At 43.4% G+C, this 18,192-nt stretch overlaps 1 protein-coding gene across 2 annotated transcripts in view; it reads right to left on the bottom strand.

The window, feature by feature from the left end:
- Positions 1-18,192, bottom strand: part of LOC126412327 (leucine-rich repeat-containing protein 24-like) — a 960,970-nt gene that overhangs the window by 398,566 nt on the left and 544,212 nt on the right. For both annotated transcript variants that reach the window (XM_050081849.1, XM_050081850.1), the window contains one exon: positions 14,482-14,525. The gene's annotated coding sequence lies outside the window, so the exon portion shown is untranslated. The remainder of the gene's footprint in view (positions 1-14,481; positions 14,526-18,192) is intronic.

The raw sequence follows: 18,192 nt of genomic DNA, 5'->3' as shown, positions 1-18,192 counted from the left end.
CAATTGTAAAAAATCAAAATCGAAGCATCTTCAATTTAGTTGCGATACTGATAGTGGCCTAGTACGAATATTTTATTCAGTCTAATAATATATGTACACTATGTGATCACAAGTATCCGGACACCCCCAAAAACATACGTTTTCATATTAGGTGCATTGTGCTGCCACCTACTGCCAGGTACTCCATATCAGCGATCTCATCGTGAGAGGGCAGAACGGGGCGCTCCGCGGAACTCACGGACTTCGAACGTGGTCAGGTGATTGAGTGTCACTTGTGTCATATGTCAGTACGCAAGATTTCCACACTCCTAAACATCCCTAGGTCCACTGTTTCCGATGTGATAGTGAAGTGGAAACGTGACGGGACACACAGCACAAAAGCGTACTGACCGACCTAGTCTGTTGACTGACAGAGAAAAAATGGCTCTGAGCACTATGGGACTTAACTGCTGTGGTCATCAGACCTGTAGAACTTAGAACTACTTAAACCTAACTAACCTAAGGATATCACACACATCCATGCCCGCGGCAGGATTCGAACCTGCGACCGTAGCGGTCGCCCGGTTCTAGACTGTAGCGCCTAGAACCGCTCGGCCACTCCGGCCGGCCAACACCATATTGAATGCCAGCATTACCAATAGAGGGCGCCACGAACATGTAAGTTATTTTCAGCCAGATGTCCGGATGGTTTTGGTCACATAGTGTACAGTATAAAGATTTTAGGCATATTTTCGGAGTAGGCGGAATGCCGAACGTATTTGTCTTAGAAGCAGGCATGCATTCGAGAAGATGCAGATAGTCGTCGAGAGCGTTCAGAAAATATTGCACTTTCAATAGCCATTCAGCAGAATGCATAATCACAGGAAAAACGATTGAGAGTATTTAATTCAGTAGTTTAAAAGAAACAAGAACTAAATTATGTGATTGTGAAAAGCACGATGACTAAACCATGATAAAGAAACCAAAAAGTGTGTACCCTGTGTTGTTGCAGGATGACCCTGTGTTACGTTATCATAAATATTGATTTGTTGCTAATCGGCTTCGCTGATGATGCCGATTTAAAGCATGCTAGTAACACAAAGTTACCCACGAAAGTAAGTGATATTCATGGAATAAATAACGCTCTAAATGAAGTGTATGTTCTGTTAAATGATGCTGTTTAATGTGATAGCCTGATGTGAAGTCTTACTTCCGTCACAGCATTAAGAGGGTTACATGTAACTGAAAAAGGTGATCTGTCACAATACGGCAACTCTTTGACCCTTAGGTCATTATATTCACATTTAACTGAAGGGCAAGGCAGTTGCTTTGCACTGTTCAGGCCGGCGTAAAGGAATTGATAACTGGAAGATTACTGTCGCATTTACGAAAATAATAAGCCAGTGGAGGAATGTTGTTAATGTTAAAATATTGCTTAAACGTGTTCATAACTTCTGAAAAACTCTGTCATGGTTATTTTCATGGAAAGATTTCACTGATGAAAGGAATTTGTCCAGAAAAACACACTCTGTTCTTAAACACACTACTGCTGCTTTAATTAATTTTCGTAATTACTTTCTGTGTGACAAAAAAAGAATTTATTTGTTTCTTTCAAAAATACAAACACAGTTTAGAGAACAGGTTCAGTTTATAATGCTAAATGAATGGCGGAAATTACCATATCTCTTTAAGGCAAGTGTTTGAAATAAAAGCAAAATTAAGGGCACATGGTATGTTTTCTAATGTATTGAAGTCAAAAAGCATTTGGTGTCGTTGTTATGAGGAATTCTGATGTTGATACTGCATGATGCGGAATTCCAAACTTACAAGTTAGAGCTGCACCAGAGCTTTTAAACTGAGTAATAGATGATAATGATGCTGGTGGATTAGAAGAAAAGCGCTTGACCATTACGTATGAGGCTATCTTCATCTCTGTAGAAATTGCCAAGCAGATGATTTAAAAGAAAGGGTAAGTGGGCAAACTAAAGAAGTGTGCTTGTGCAAAGTAGCATCCAATAACAGGCCTAGACATTTGTTTCCTGAATTCCGTTAGGAGTTATAAACGATCTGCAGTGCAAATATTTAGTTAAACTACTTTACAACTAGAAGAATGATGTAAATGACACCAAAAAAATATAGCCGTGTACAAATGAGTGAAAAAGTACTGAAATGCACAGCATCTTATCACAAAATAATAATAATAATAATAATTGGCAAAAAGGAAACATATTGTGCACATTTCTTGCATTATTTCATAAAATGTTTACATATTTCTTATTTACCAACCCATTACATCACCCCACTTCTCTCGCTGTATGTATGTGCGTACATGTGTGTGTGTGTGTGTGTGTGTGTGTGTGTGTGTGTGTGTGTGTGTGTGAGAGAGAGAGAGAGAGAGAGAGAGAGAGAGAGAGAGAAAGAGAGCATTACTGATATGAGAGACACAAAAGTAAATGTACTTAAAAATGCTGTTAGGATAAAAAGAGCAGTGCATTTGTCTCTTTATTGAGTGACAATATGAAATAGGCTCAATACAATTTTCGGCCTGTTTTGTTATCTGTTTAAAAGAAAAATGTTAAAAAATGAATTAGATTAAAAGGTATTCGATAAGGTTTGGCACGTGATCTTTATTTAGAAACTCATCAGTCACAACAGCCTCCAACGACATTCTGCACCAACTTTGTGGTCAGTTACCTCTCTTTGCGGATGATGGAGCTATGTATATGAATAATTTTAATCTGACTTAACATCGAAAGAAAACTACAGTAGCACTTATAAGAAATTCATCGCTGGACATTCGTCTGGAATATCGCTATGAATTCACCTAAAATTCAAGGCATTCTGTTCACATTCAAAACAATATCCCAAAATGCGACATTCTCAATCATTGAGACTGACATTCAGTGGAAAACCAATATTAGACATTTAGATGTGATTCGCGACTCCTTTTCAACATTCAACAAGGATATACAATACAGCTGGAACAGGAACCAAGGACTTAGCTAGCAAATGTGGTAGTGAAATGGTCTTTCGATCAAGCTTTAGCTAAGATTTATCAACACGTTCCTCCTTATAATCATCACTTAAGAATCGGTAATCTGAGCACTGGCTGAAGACACGAACAGCAAGATTCAAACAATGCAAAATAGATTCTTCCACATAGCCATTGGTGCACTCCAGTTCCTTCCTAACAGTCATATCTGCTATGAACTTTGCCTTCTATAAATACCTTAGATCACCCAGCACAATGCTTTGATCTTCTATAACATGACAGAAACCTCTCCTCACGCACTAGTACAAACATTACGAAATGTCCCAACCAACTCTAGTCGCCAATTCAATTTCTAATACACTCCTTGACAAAAAAAGGGAAACGCCCAGAAGACGTGGTCGGATGTCTACGTAACTTAATACACTATCGGCGGCTGTAGAAATGATTAGAGTTGCAATTCCACGTTGCACGAAGAAAGGCTCCCAGAATGCATTAACGGTGTTCGTATTTAGTGTTGTTACTGGGGGTACCACCATCAGTTCCCAAAGATGTGCCGCGTAATGAAGTAAGAACAGCCCCAATAATCCCATTGACATGACGTGTGATGAAGTAGTAACAATAGCATCAACCGCTAATAATGAAAACATAAATCAGGAGAAAAGGGGCAAAGCCATTGTAGGCAGTGACCAGACCAGCAAGGCACAAAAGTTTATGAAGGCACACAACTTTGTGACAAAATATAAAGCCATAAAAACAAAATGAGGGGTCAAATTTAACTCCGATAATAATGAATGTAAAAAGGGTACCCAGATGAAGAGCCATAAACAAGCGGTGAACAACATAAAGGACGAACAGAAATGTAGTCATAAACAGGAACTAACTGATTACACTAAATCTGAATTGAAAAACACACAGAATAAACATGTACGTAATCATAATCATAATCAAGAACCAGCAAACTACAGTACGTTTGAACTGAACTTAAACCTCAGTAGGCTCAAGAAAAGGGATATCCTGCAAACTGCACTAAGATTAGTTATACGATTAATACATGTGAAGGGTTATTGCATTTGCTTCCCTACAACCGAGAAGATGGATAGGATAATCCTTCGTACGGAAAACTTGCTCATTGATGGGAATGAGCTTGCTGATCTCCTGCGACAGGTCTGCAGACGACGTTCAGAAGATCTCAACATTAAGAAAGTTACAAAGACCTTGCCAGGGCTTACGGGAGAGTGTACTTTGACCCATACCAAACGTATGTGAAATGCTACTTGTATATAAGGCAGCCGTGAAGAACTTGCAACTCTATGATATGGGGAATGGAATCGAAGCTGCGGAACTCCCCAGGCTGGCCCAAGAGTTTAACTTTGATGTCATGTGCATTCAAGAACCATACAGCAGAAATGGGAAATTAATACGTTATGTTGTAAAAGAAGAGGTCATAAAAGGCACAGACACATGGCTACTTGCGTCATTTATTCCCAGTACTCCCATACATATGCAGATATGATTCAAAAGGTAGCACTTTACTCAAGAGGGAAGAAGATGATCATCGCAGCCAACATCAATGACAGATCCACCTTTGGCATTGTGATGGGAATAATGACCGGAGCCAGATCGTCAACGATATCCTAAGTGCGAACTACATGTACATTGTCAACAAAGAAGGACAAACACCTGCATATATGCTGAAGGCAGTAGCAATATAGACATAACTATGGTTAATCATTCTGGGACGTCAATCGACGACCATCTGGTACGTCGAGGGCGTTGACCAGTTTTCTCCGACACCTCTGCTTCTCTCGGGTAATATGATGCATGGACGGGGGCTCTCGTAATACACAATCGTGACATCTTGCGCGTACTATTGTGCCTTCAAGGCGATGACGGATAAGAGAAATTATCTCGCCCTTAATTTGAATTTTAACCTGTCGTTAAACAGAGGGGGCATGGTTTGTTCCCAGAGAGTTGTTAAATAGTATTCCATGGTATGTCGTTGCCACAGCATTTTGTCGCGACTGTAATTCATCATCGAACGACGTAAAGCAGGCTATGTGCAGTCGATCTACCACCGGAGTGTTGAAGGATACGCTGGAAGGCGTCTCACACAGTTGTCCCACGTCGTTTCTACGACCTGCCTGCTTACCGGATCTTTGAGATGAGTGACATTCAGCTTACATAGGCCTCGACCGCCCCACACCTGTCTCTGGAGTGAAACAGAGCAAATGTAGGCGATATGGTCGGAAAAGGCGGTAGGCCATAACTCAACGTCAAGCGTGGCAATTACGATTCCTTGGGAAACATAGAGACGGTCAAGATGACTTGCTGAATGGCTGTTGACGTACGTATATCCAGGTCGACCACCATACACGTGGTTCCACGTATCGGTGAGGTTCAGTTCATGCACGAGCATCTTGAGTTCTTGGCATGTGGTGAGATGGGGATGTTGGTCCTTCTGGGATAACACACAACTGAAGTCGCCGCCAAGAATAATATGGTCGTAGCGGCCTGCAAACAAAGGAGCGACCTTTTCTGAGTAGAATCGCGACCGTTCCCGTCGCCTGGCCGTGCCCGAGGAAGCGTAAATATTGATGACTCGGACACCATGGGAAGTCACAGCAAGGCCCTTAGCCGATGGTAGGTAAATCACGTTGTCCACCTCAAGGCCTTCCTTTAAAAGAATAGCTGTCCCACTGCCACCGACAGCACACGGCGTGAGGTAGGAAACATAGCCATAGATATTAGGAAACGTCTCCAGGGGAACTCCCGGCGAAAGGGCAACATCGAGGTCCGACGCCCTCAACATTTCACGGAGCAATTGTAGTTTGACAGGGGTGCCAATGATGTTGACATTGATGAGGCCAATCCTGTAAGCTTGTCGTGGAATTGGGGCTACTGGGACGCTCATGGAGGTACGAAGAGCAGCAGCGAACGGGAAGGTTGTCGCAGTAGGCTGCACATCCCCATCCAGTAACCCTGTCGATTAGCAGTCGTGGGTTGGAGCAGCAGCATTCGCTGCTGTCTCCACGGTAGGTGTTTCGTCGTCTACATCGTCAGACCACGCAAACGTGCATGGATGGTGTGCGTTCAGTGAAGTACCTGTCGAATCCGAAGGCGCATCACGTCGGCGGTGGAGAAGTGGTGCTGGCTCCACTGCTGTTCACCGTCCATAGGTACAGCGCCTGGTGCATGCAAAGATGGATTTACCTCCGACGTGGTGCAGACTGCTGCTTCCACCACGGAATCGTCCGTCGGGGCAACATCTTGATAGGTATGATCCTCATCGTCTTGAGACTGCGTCCTGCAAGTGTCAGACGGGGCGATCCGCCGTTTCCGACGTCTCTTCGGCGACCGTTGCTTGCGCACGTGATCTTCAGTGTCCGAAGACGCCTGGGGATCCGGATGTTTAGGCACAAAAGCATCAGTAGGTACAACCATGGAGTCAAGGGCCATCCCTTGTCCTAGAGATTGGTCACCACTGCACATGTCGAGAGGAGGAGGCAAGGGCGTCGGTCCGTCCGCAACAGCCTGAGACATTACCGGAGACGACGATGTGGCAGTAGTAGGAGCCAGAGGTGATCGAGGTCGGGGGTCGTTATGGAGAACTTCGACAAACGTCAGCGGTAGCGTCGTCGTAGCGGTCGTGGCCGGCAGGGCCCCAGGCGGTAATTGTGTGATTCTGCGTTGCAGACAGCTGGAACGGAGGTGTCTTTCTTTGCCACATCCCGAGTATGTCTTCGGCTGGCCATCATAAATAATAACTGCACAGCAGCCACCAATATGTAAGTAGGACGGCACATGTTTGGTTAGCTCTACGCGGATCTGTCGTACTCCATTGAGAACCGGGGATGTGGTGAACTGAACCCACTTTTCACCTGTATGATTAATCACCTTTCCATATGGGCGGAATGCAGATACCACTGCCTCTGAAGGCACCTTGAAAGGGAGTTCAAATACACATATCGTCTGCAGTTCCGCATGTTCCACAGTTATGTCACCGATGTGTCCATCAGAGTGATGGAACTTAAGACCACTTCGAATTGCACTTAGAATTTTTGTCACAAACGGCTTCGTTAACCAACTTCACGTATACCACACTGCTCACTATAGACAGGTGGATGCCAACAAGATCGTTGCAATCAATCTTGACTTCATCTCTGATGAACTGTTCGATTTCCAGTGCTTTTTGTCCGGCATATTCAGGTGCAAAGCTAATTTTCAGTGTCGATTTTCTGTGGGCATAAGCCATTCTCTGTCGAAGGAAATATAGCGCGCTAAGACGGCAGAATCACGTAAACAACTCCGCGAGCGAGCTGGGTGGCGAGGACGTAAACAAGACGTCCGTGCCGCTAGCGTGGCGTAAGGCAACTGCCCGACTGAGCTACCCAAGCACAACTCACGACCCCTTTGCTCACTGCTTGACTTTTTGCAGTGTCTTATCTCCTGTCTTCCAAACTTCATATACGTTCTCGTGGGAAGCTTGCAGTACTAACACTCCTGGAGGAAAATGTATTGCGGAGACGTGGCTTAGCCACAGACACAGGGATATTTCCAGAGTGAAATTTTCACTCTGCAGCGGAGTGTACGCTGATATGAAACCTCTGGCGGTTTAAAAATGTGTGGCTGACTGGGACTAGAGCGCGGGACTTCGCCTTCCGTGGGCAAGTGCTCTACCGAGTGAGCTACCCGACGGAACTCACTATGCGTCCTCACAGCTTTACTTTTGCCAGTACCTCTTCTCCTACCAGGAGAGCACCTCTGAGTTTGGAAGGTAGGAGATGAGATACTGGCGCAGATAAAACTGTGTCAGGGTTGGCGGCCGTGCTTTGGCAGAGTAATCGGTAGAACAATTGTCTGTGAATGGCAAAGGTACCGGGTTCGAGTGCCTGTCCAGCACACAGATTTAGCCCACCAAGAAGTTCCACATCAGCGCACACGCCGCTGCAGAATGAAAATTCATCCTGCAAACGGTGACGTTATTTAACCATAAAGAATGTGTGTGAACTCTGTGCCTGTTATCCAATTTAAGATTGTTGACAGAATCTGCAGTTACGGAAAATTATTTACCGTGCCCTCAGAGTTCCGAATGTAGCCCAGTCGTCAGACTGCTGCGTAGGTAAATGCACCAGTCTATCTCAACGTTTTGCGTTTTACCAATCATCGTGGCATCCAGAATTTTCCTCGGTAAACAATCCACGAGTCCCATTGATTCATTCTGCGCCGAGCATCAACTGTAAGAGCAGCTAAAAGCAACCAGACAGTGAATTGTCACATTTATAAGTCTGTCTTAATCATCATAACAAATTTGCACTAACAATGAAAATTTCAAGGACCAAATGCTTTCCTTTCATCGTAACGGTAACAGCTGCTTCTAAACACCCGACTACCTTCGAGCATTAATTAATGATGAAATGCGAAGATGAATTCCCAGTGAAGCCTGGATTTGGGGAGCCGCGCGAACCGTGGCAATGCGCCCGAGACCACGAGGCTACCCAGCGCGGCGATTTCTAAGGAAGATGCTTAATTTTTTCCATACTTTTACAGATAAGCAGACAGGTTATACTTCGTAAGAAACACCTAGAGCAGCAGGTTTACTATCTTTGTTCGTGCTTATTTATGCTTATTTTGCAAAAAAAACGTATTTGTTTACTTTATTTATCATTTTTAATTAAAACATCATATTTTACCGAAAACCGTGATTTTAAAAGTGCATATTTCACCCCAAATTGTAGTTAGCAATCGGTGATTTTCTGTCTTATCGGCTTACGAAAATTAACTCCGGGCGAATGTGTAAGAAAGCAATACTAAGAAATAGCCAGGATGTTGCGAAATAACACTGCAAGGAGGAAAACTTCCTGCGACTGGGCAGATGAACCATCTTTTCATTAGTCAGTTATCGTATCGGAATGTCAGTGGCATGGACCACAGCACTAAACACTGCAGCTTGGACCTAAGGCATTCGCCAAAGGCATGGACATCGAATACCGTAGGTCCAAGCTGCAGTGTGTAGAGCAATGGTCGTTGTTTTACATGTGCTTCATTGCTCGCAGTTGAATTTAGGGGATACTCCCCACAAAACCCTTTCAATCAGAATTCGTAATACAGTGCATTTTGTGCTACAAGTAGTAATCAAGAAGAGATGCGGTATATGCATAATCGTTTCTCCAAAATACCCAGTATTTTAAATCAGTTGGAAGCTCAAAACAATACTGAAGATTCATTCCCTTTGTAAGGAGAGATTTTAGTAACATTATCGTCAGAAGCAAACGGTGTTACAAAACTTGTCTTCGAGGAACTGACTCAGGCGTTAGAGAAAAATCCCGGTTAGAAAACAGTGTCAAATTTTTAAAAAGCTTTCAGGTGAAGCTTTCTGGTTTGTTTTTCACATGCATCTGTGACATTTTGCGACGTCGAAAGAACATTTTCTGTACAAAACATTAATCATTGATATGTGCAAGTATTTAACACAGGAAAATCTCAAGACAACCTTCCTCGTGTACCCTCAATAAGGTAACAGTCCGCTGAACCTATCATATTTGCGTGTATTAATTTTTGCTTATTTCGATGCTTATTTTCGAGATTTTTCCTGTTTAATTGCTTGCTTATTTTGCTATTACTGTGCTTAGAAATCTGGGCTTTAATTATCAGCATTGAATGTTATGTGTATACCACATTTATTGCAATGCCGTGAATATTTTAACCGTAGCGCTGGTATAAAACAGGAAAGAAGATCATTTAGACTTACCTTATTGCGACGCCAGTGTTCAACGGCAGCATAATTCAATTTGCTACGAAAAGACTGAAATACACTCCTGGAAATTGAAATAAGAACACCGTGAATTCATTGTCCCAGGAAGGGGAAACTTTATTGACACATTCCTGGGGTCAGATACATCACATGATCACACTGACAGAACCACAGGCACAAAGACACAGGCAACAGAGCATGCACAATGTCGGCACTAGTACAGTGTATATCCACCTTTCGCAGCAATGCAGGCTGCTATTCTCCCATGGAGACGATCGTAGAGATGCTGGATGTAGTCCTGTGGAACGGCTTGCCATGCCATTTCCACCTGGCGCCTCAGTTGGACCAGCGTTCGTGCTGGACGTGCAGACCGCGTGAGACGACGCTTCATCCAGTCCCAAACATGCTCAATGGGGGACAGATCCGGAGATCTTGCTGGCCAGGGTAGTTGACTTACACCTTCTAGAGCACGTTGGGTGGCACGGGATACATGCGGACGTGCATTGTCCTGTTGGAACAGCAAGTTCCCTTGCCGGTCTAGGAATGGTAGAACGATGGGTTCGATGACGGTTTGGATGTACCGTGCACTATTCAGTGTCCCCTCGACGATCACCAGTGGTGTACGGCCAGTGTAGGAGATCGCTCCCCACACCATGATGCCGGGTGTTGGCCCTGTGTGCCTCGGTCGTATGCAGTCCTGATTGTGGCGCTCACCTGCACGGCGCCAAACACGCATACGACCATCATTGGCACCAAGGCAGAAGCGACTCTCATCGCTGAAGACGACACGTCTCCATTCGTCCCTCCATTCACGCCTGTCGCGACACCACTGGAGGCGGGCTGCACGATGTTGGGGCGTGAGCGGAAGACGGCCTAACGGTGTGTGGGACCGTAGCCCAGCTTCATGGAGACGGTTGCGAATGGTCCTCGCCGATACCCCAGGAGCAACAGTGTCCCTAATTTGCTGGGAAGTGGCGGTGCGGTCCCCTACGGCACTGCGTAGGATCCTACGGTCTTGGCGTGCATCCGTGCGTCGCTGCGGTCCGGTCCCAGGTCGAAGGGCACGTGCACCTTCCGCCGACCACTGGCGACAACATCGATGTACTGTGGAGACCTCACGCCCCACGTGTTGAGCAATTCGGCGGTACGTCCACCCGGCCTCCCGCATGCACGCTATACGCCCTCGCTCAAAGTCCGTCAACTGCACATACGGTTCACGTCCACGCTGTCGCGGCATGCTACCAGTGTTAAAGACTGCGATGGAGCTCCGTATGCCACGGCAAACTGGCTGACACTGACGGCGGCGGTGCACAAATGCTGCGCAGCTAGCGCCATTCGACGGCCAACACCGCGGTTCCTGGTGTGTCCGCTGTGCCGTGCGTGTGATCATTGCTTGTACAGCCCTCTTGCAGTGTCCGGAGCAAGTATGGTGGGTCTGACACACCGGTGTCAATGTGTTCTTTTTTCCATTTCCAGGAGTGTACTTTTCTTAGATCTACACATTCTTTATTAAAAACTTTGTTGTCACACCCACAATTCTTTCATATAAACTTGCGAAAATCTTGAAATAGTTACATTAACAGTAAACTGCTCTTAACAAGTCCTTTACATTGTCAACAAAATTCGTAACTTAACCACAACTCAGAACTACTCTTTCTTCCACACTTGCCGTCAATATACTACCGAAGACAATAACGTACGTATCAAAGATAACTTTCAAAGATGTTACATTAATATTCAAATGTAAAGTGTGATAATAATTTTTTGGTACATGAGGAAGTAGAAATTCATGCGTTATTGTAGAAAAAGGTTTGTATTAATATTTATAATTATTACTTTAACCAGTTCTGTTTTAATTGTATGTAAGAATCCACGGTTGACCAACGTTTTCGGAGATACCGTAATCGTGTTCCTGAGTATTTACAAAAATGTTAAATAAACTTCAAATATGACAAAGATTTGCTAATGAATGAAAATAATTTAGATGCAACAAGCTTCTCTGAAGCGAGATACTCACGACTGTGCAGATCGGTATGTGTGATTTCAGATGAAAAAACGGGTATCGATGATGCAGTAATGATTGCAGGTAATCAACCTTCGGTCCTTGCATGTGCAATTGTTGTAGTTGTAAATAACGCAGTATGACACTGATATATAAAACCATGACAGCAAAAATACGCAATCCCGATGACGTATGCACGTTTATAAACCACTACCACTTAGCACCAGTTTTCACGGAGACGACTGGAAGTGCTTTAATATGCTCCGACGAGCGCGATGCTGACAACATAACTGAAGCTCTTGATTTTTCCTGCTTTCATATCACGGCAACAAAGAATTATTTTTCATGAGCCTCGTTTATGTCAATTAATGCAGTTCATACCCATCCACTTACTATCTGAAGGTGATGTCCTTTCCTGGTTCTTATAAGAATACAAAAAATTATGGAATATTGTTGACTGCGGAAATTGTCGAGTAAACTAAATGTTTTCATGAATGCAACTACGTGAAAATTGTAACTGTTCGAGGGACTTAAAATATTAAACTGTATCATGTCTTCAGTGCACTGGTAATTTTGAAATATGTAGGTGTTGTGGTCTTCAGTCCAAAGACTGGTTTTTGCAGTTCTCCATGTAACTCAGTCCTGTGCGAGCTACTTAATCTCCAAATAACCTACATCTTTCTCTATCCCACACTTCCCTCCAGTACTAAACTGGTGATCCATTGATGTCTCAGAATGTGTTCTTTCAACCGATCCCTTCTTTTGGTCAAGTTGTGCCACAAATTTCTTTTCTCCCCAATTCTATTCAGTACTTCTATGAAACGTCCCCTTTGAACAATTATGCATGACTGTGCTTAAAACTGACACACAATATTTTTAGCGCAACGCAATCTGACTTTCAGAAATCCCTACAAAAGAATGGCCCTGACTAACATTAACCTATGTGTTTCACAAATCGCTTACCTCACAAAAATCTTGGTTACTCGAACTACTGCAATACAGCTAGCGCCACTACTGCCAGCTAAATAAAAGATTCAAACTACTGAAGGCACCACTAACTACTGATAGGCATAGTTAGCAAATGAAAGATTTTGATAGAGAACAAACAATGTATTTACCTTAATAATGTTGAAAACTCATAATATACATATCAGTTCATGACATCCAGTTTTAAAAATTTCAAAACTCCGCCATCTCTCTCCCCACATCCACCACTGCTGGGGGCTCACCTCCAACTGCGCAACGCTACGTGCTGTTCACATCCAGCTGCCGCTGCCCAACACTACAATGGCAGACAACAATGCAAACTAGCCACAGACTGCACACAGCACAGCCAGTGATTACAATACAGAGCGCTACGTAACATTGCCAATAAGAAAACATAAACAGCCTACTTACACTTCCTGATTGGTTACGTGACTGACCTATCCAATCTTCGGCATTGTTCTGTAGCACCACTTCTATTTTTTTTATCTGAACTGTTTATCGTCCATGTTTCTCTTCCATATTTTTTAAAAAAATTCTGACACTTTAATCTGTACTCGATGTTAACAAAATTTCTATTCTTCAGAAATGCTTTTCTTGCCACTCCCTGTCTACAGGCCGGCCGTGTGGCCGAGCGGTTCTAGGTTAGTTAGGTTTAAGTAGTTCTACGTTTTAGGGGACTGATGACCTCAGATGTTAAGTGCCATAGTGCTCAGAGCCATTTGAACCATTTGAACCCTGTCTACATATTATATCGTCTCTCGAAATAACATCGGCCAAACTCTCCGTTTGTGTTCATGGTATTAGTAAGTATTGTATCAAAATTTATTAAAAGTGGTATTGTCCAGGGAACCACTAAAATATAGTTTTACGTTACGATGCATGTTTCGTTCTGTTCATTTAAATCATCGCCAATAGTAGGATTTTCTCGATTTTAAGGATTTTATTGCTTTTAATTTTTTGGTTGTAATGTCCGCTTTCACATTTCACTTGAAATGTTTCCCTTCGGCAGTGGACCTGAAAATAAAACAAGTGTAACTGACACAGGTAATCAGTGAACAATGACACACAACAAGGCTGACAATCAAGTCTGCCGGTACGGCAATATTTTTAGGTCGTCCAGCCGCGCGGGGTAGCACGGTAGCGGTTCGTACGGCTGCCCCCGTCGGAGGTTCCAGTCTTCCCTCGAGCATGTGTGTGTGTGTCTGTGTGTGTGTGTGTTGTCCTTAGTTTAAGTTAGATTAAGTAGTGTGTAAGCTTAGGGAACGATGACCTCAGCAGTTTGGTCACATAGTCCTTACCACAAATTTCCAAATGTTTAGGTCGTCCAGCAACACGGTTCATCGACGGGCGCGAGACGGAAGGGTGAGAGGGGAAAGACTGTTTCCCCGCGCGCCATCTCACCCCTCGCAGGCATTCTTTTCAGCTGCCTAATGTACTTCTCTTGTAAGAAACTGTCGTGTTCCGCACTGACATTATGTAATAACACCATCAAAGGCGCAAGATGCACTAGACCGGAACGTTAAAAAATGAGATTATAAGCAATTACCGTTGAGGTTATAACCGGATAAGAGGACTTGTTCGTGGCGATAATAACCGTGCGCCTAATACCTGCTCCCCGGTGCTGACGTGCAATCGAATATGTGACAAGAGAGCAATAATTTGGTACCATTCTCCAAAAAGTATTGCTAAATGGATCGCTTAATGGCAATGTCAAAATGCCAATTAAAAGGCCGCGTCTAGTGTCCCATGCAAATAGTATGAGTTACTTACCAGGGTATCCACAGCTAATATGACTGACGACAGTCAGGTAACACCTGAAAATAAAAATACAAGACCTTACCATTTTTGTCACAACATACAGTGCATTAAATTTATAATAGCAAAGTGAAATGATATTCGCGGCAGCGGCGCGATGCAGTTACCACAAAAACAAACAGTAAAAGCTGGTAGTTTATCTTTAATAATGAGAAATTTTACTGCAAAAATTGCTACATTTTTTATTGACATATGTCTCCACTTGTTATTTAAATATCTTTGTTAACTGGAAAAATAGTGCAGTCCGGTAAAGTGTGGACATAGAGGAACCATGTTTTACCTTATGGGGCAGTAAATAGACACGACTGCAAGCTGAACTAAGCCACTGTGCAAACTACTCGTTCGACTGGAGCGCCTTTAGTAGCTGAATCTGTGGCTGGTGCGGAAATATTTTTTTACCTACTTTAACCATGACCGCGCATCTTTCTGCGTGTTCCTGTTGCTCTTATTCGTAAAAATTTTAAAGTTCTGTATTTTATTTTACTTTTCTGTGAACACGGTTCGCCGATAATCAGCAAGAGCTCGATTGAGTCAAATTAATAAATCGAATACATAAAACATGCGTGTCATTTATTATTTCTGTTTACTCGATATAAAAAAAGAATCAGAGCAAGATTGGAATAACGGATCAAACAACATTAGCCACAGAATCGTTTGTCGAGAAAGCAGTGTTGCACAGCCACAACCATAACATAGGAGCCAGACGAGACCGCGTGAAAGAGTAAGCATTTAACCTCAACTGATAACACCAAAGTTACTGGTTAAATCTGCTAGCCTCAATTTAACCTGAACAATCATAGCTAGGCAAACCTTAAATTACTAACTACGGCTTGGTTCGTTAGACTCAATTTTTGTGCGCTTTTTACTACACTAAGGGTCACTATGAAATCAGCGAGGCCGGAAAAACCGAAATTACACAAATTTGTTGAGATAATACGCTGCACCTCGGAAACAGCACTGCAAAAGATAATCTACATGTCTACTGCAAGCTGCAAAGATTTTAATAATTAAATCTAAAGGTCACATGTTTTGGTTCTTGCCGATATACGAGAACGAAGCTAAACATTTATTCTAGGGCACTTATGGAAAATAAAACAAAAATGAGACTTCATACACTCTTAACTCGCGCAAATACAATTTTTTCAGCAACTGTTCAAAATTTTTCCCTCCAGCATCGCTAGAAAACCGATTTCTCCGAAGAAGTGACTGGCTCACCTTCTCGAAAATTCTCAGAGCGTTGGTGAATGTCACGACCTCAAAATTATAGCAGCCACCTCTTTAAGGGTTTTGACATCCGCGCAGTCGTCGCCGATTGGTTGCCGTTTATGGGACCGCAGTTCCACAGTAGTGCTTGTCCATCGTAGGTTATCTTTGATCACCCCCTACCCTGATCTGACGATATTGTAAATTTTTTCTGCACCTTGAAGAGTTCCATTCACTGTAGGCCTAAAGATTCGTTTATTACTTTTGTCTTGCGTTGGATGTGACATTCTCTTGCAGTTTAATGGCGCACTTCCGGGTGTCCCGCCGCGGTATTGTGTCATTTTGTGCACAATATTTCTACCACCGACCTAGCCGTCTTCTTCGAGTGCTACGAGTTTTGTTGTTGTGTATAGTCGCTGCCTGGATTCCAACCACTCTGTGAACCATTGTTGGTCTCGCGCCGCTATTCATAGGCTAAGTTCGACCGCCGAAGCCCACTAAACCCTGTGATACCCTTTTGTTCGTCAGAGCTTGCGCTGTTATTCCGCGGACGCACAAATCGTTTCGCAGCTCTGATAGATGTGATGGTCAGTGAGCTGTCAATATACAGTTCAGGACTACGAGCCTTGTTCAAAGTGATAACTCCGTCTCTGTTTACTACATTTTCCGACATTTCTATTTCGATAGACTCATTAAGTACGCTGTCTCAGAAACGCGGCATTTCCACCATGTAATACCCCCCCTTTTTTTTAAAAAAAAAACTATTTTTCGCTTGTGTGTATTAATACCTATATCGAAGTAGATGTCAAAGATTTTATGTTCAAATGCTTGAGTAGTAAGAGACGGTGCAGACATCACATTCTTTAAAGAGCAGCTAGAGGAAGCCTCGCTGTCCGTACGTGTCTATCTACATCTACATCTACATCTACATCCATACTCCTGACGGTGTGTGGTGGAGGGTACTTTGAGTACCACTATCGGTTCTCCCTTCAACTCCAGTCTCGTATTGTTCGTGGAAAGAAAGACTGTCGGTATGCCTCTGTGTGGGCTCTAATCTCTCTGATTTTATCCTCATGGTCTCTTCGCGAGATATACGTAGCAGGGAGCAATATACAGCTTGACTCCTCGGTGAAGGTATGTTCTCGAAACTTCAACAAAAGCCCGTACCTAGCTACTGAGCGTCTCTCTTGCAGAGTCTTCCAATGGAGTCCATCTATCATCTCCGTAACGCTTTCGCGATTACTAAATGATCCTGTAATGAAGCGCGCTGCTCTCCGTTGGGTCTTCTCTATCTCTTCTATCAACCCTATCTGGTACGGATCCCACACTGGTGATCAATATTCAAGCAGTGGGCGAACAAGTGTACTGTAACCTACTTCCTTTGTTTTCGGATTGCATTTCCTTAGGATTCTTCCAACGAATCTCAGTCTGGCATCTGCTTTACAGACGATCAACTATATATGATCATTCCATTTTAAATCACTGCTAATACCTGCTCCTAGATAATTTATGGAATTAATTGCTTCCAGTTGCTGACCTGCTATACTGTAGCTAAATGATAAAGGATCTTTCTTTCTATGTATTCGCAGCACATTAAACTTGTCTACATTGAGATTCAGATGCCATTCCCTGCACCATGCGTCAATTCGTTGCAGATCCTCCTGCATTTCAGTACAATTTTCCATTGTTACAACCTCTCGATATACTACAGCATCGTCCGCAAAAAGCCTCAGTGAGCTTCCGATGTTATCCACAACATCATTTACGTATACTGTGAATAGCAACGGTCCTACGACATTCCCCTGCGGCACAGCTGAAATCACTCTTACTTCGGAAGAGTTCTCTCCATTGAGAATGATATGCTGGGTTTTGTTATCTAGGAACTCTTCAATCCAATCACACAATTGGACTGATAGTCCATATGCTCTTACTTTGTTTATTAAACGACTGTGGGGAACTGCATCGAACGCCTTGCGGAAGTCATGAAACAAGGCATCTACCTGGCATCCCGTGTCTATGGCCCTCTGAGTCTCGTGGACGAATAGCGCGAGCTGGGTTTCACACGATCGTCTTTTTGGAAACTCATGCTGATTCCTACAGAGTAGATTTCTAGTCTTCAGGAAAGTCATTATACTCGAACATAATACGTGTTCCAAAATTCTACAACTGATCGACGTTAGAGATATAGGTCTATAGTTCTGCACATCTGCTCGACGTCCCTTCTTGAAAACGGGGATGACCTGTGCCCTTTTCCAATCCTTTGGAACGCTACGATCTTCTAGAGACCTACGGTACACCGCTACAAGAAGGGGAGCAAGGTCCTTCGCGTTCTCTGTGTAAAATCCCTTCAGGTCCACCGGTCTTTCCTCTTTTGAGCGACTTTAATTGTTTCTCTATCCCTCTGTCGTCTATTTCGATATCTACCATTCTGTCATCTGTGCGACAATCTAGAGAAGGAACTAC

This window comes from Schistocerca serialis, chromosome 7 (assembly GCF_023864345.2).
Source record: "Schistocerca serialis cubense isolate TAMUIC-IGC-003099 chromosome 7, iqSchSeri2.2, whole genome shotgun sequence".
Lineage (NCBI taxonomy): Eukaryota > Metazoa > Arthropoda > Insecta > Orthoptera > Acrididae > Schistocerca > Schistocerca serialis.
This window is presented reverse-complemented; position numbering and strand designations above follow the sequence as displayed.